We start from the raw sequence: 1257 nt of genomic DNA on the forward strand, positions 1-1257 counted from the left end.
TGCGTGTGCGTGTGGGACTATGGCGCAGTCACGAGTGATAACTCCACCCACGGAGCCCCTGGGACGAGGACTGAGGCTCACTGTCTGGAACGGAGTTTGTCCCGGGCGTGTGTGTACACTACAACCGCAAAATTGATTTGGACAGCTGCTCGACAGAGCCACATGTGTCCCAGGTTAACTTCACAGAGGCCGATGTCAATCCAAACTCACACAGGGACAGAAAGCTACTCACAAATACAGTACACTTCAGATCAGCACACATTGCATTATGCATGTTTCTGTGCTATTATTAACTTCTAATGAATGTCTTACATGTGTTCTAGACACAATGACAGTATATTTTATGCATTCAAACTCTAAAATGTACCATTGATACAGGAATAGTTCAGCCAAAAATGAGAACTCATTATTTACTCACCCTCATGTAGTTTCAATGACTTGTGAAAATTAAGTGCACTTGACTATATACTGAATACGCACTCGTTGTGTACATCAAAACTTATTTTTAAAGAACTGTACTTAGAGATAATATTAATGAAATACAATGCGACTTTAGTGCAGAGTTTGAATGCACTTAAGTGTTTTTGAGACATCTTTATCATTTATCTTCTGTCATGCTTTAAAGAAGTACACTTGTGATGTGATGACTAACATAATAAAGCATGTTATTACATTTAAAGGTAATATATTTTAAATGTACTTAATTACAGCTTTATCGTTGCAAATGCGTAATTACAAATTTAAATGCATAGAAGTTTCAATAGAAATGCCATTAAAGTATATTTAAGTTTATCATAAATGCCATAAAGCACGCGTCGGAAATGTAACGCCCCTTACCATAATCGCGAGCTTCAGCTTTCAAAGTAAATATCAAGACAGTTAATAATGTCGTTAGTTTTACCATCAGTTCAAGCCCGAAAGGGCAACAGAGTGCGTGACAGACACAGTGATGATGCAGAACACAAGCCGCGGTTAAGACAGCTGACGTGCTATGATTTCTGACAGACAGTTCACTCTCCTGTGATGTGACCCTGCTCCCCTCACACACACACACACACGACGAGTTACTCTGCGCTGTGCAAAACTCCACATTTGAACAGTCAATAGCAAATACTTAAACTAATAACAAAACATACGTACAGTCGCTGATTCAGAAGCGCCAGATTGTCATAGCAAAGTCAGAATTGACCCTTTTTTTTTTAGAAATAGCCTTTGTGCACAGCCAGCCTTGTACTCTCCTAGGTTCACAAAACTGTC

The sequence above is a fragment of the Sinocyclocheilus rhinocerous genome, unplaced genomic scaffold, assembly GCF_001515625.1.
Source record: "Sinocyclocheilus rhinocerous isolate Xijiao unplaced genomic scaffold, SAMN03320098_v1.1 scaffold264, whole genome shotgun sequence".
Taxonomy (NCBI): Eukaryota; Metazoa; Chordata; class Actinopteri; order Cypriniformes; family Cyprinidae; genus Sinocyclocheilus; species Sinocyclocheilus rhinocerous.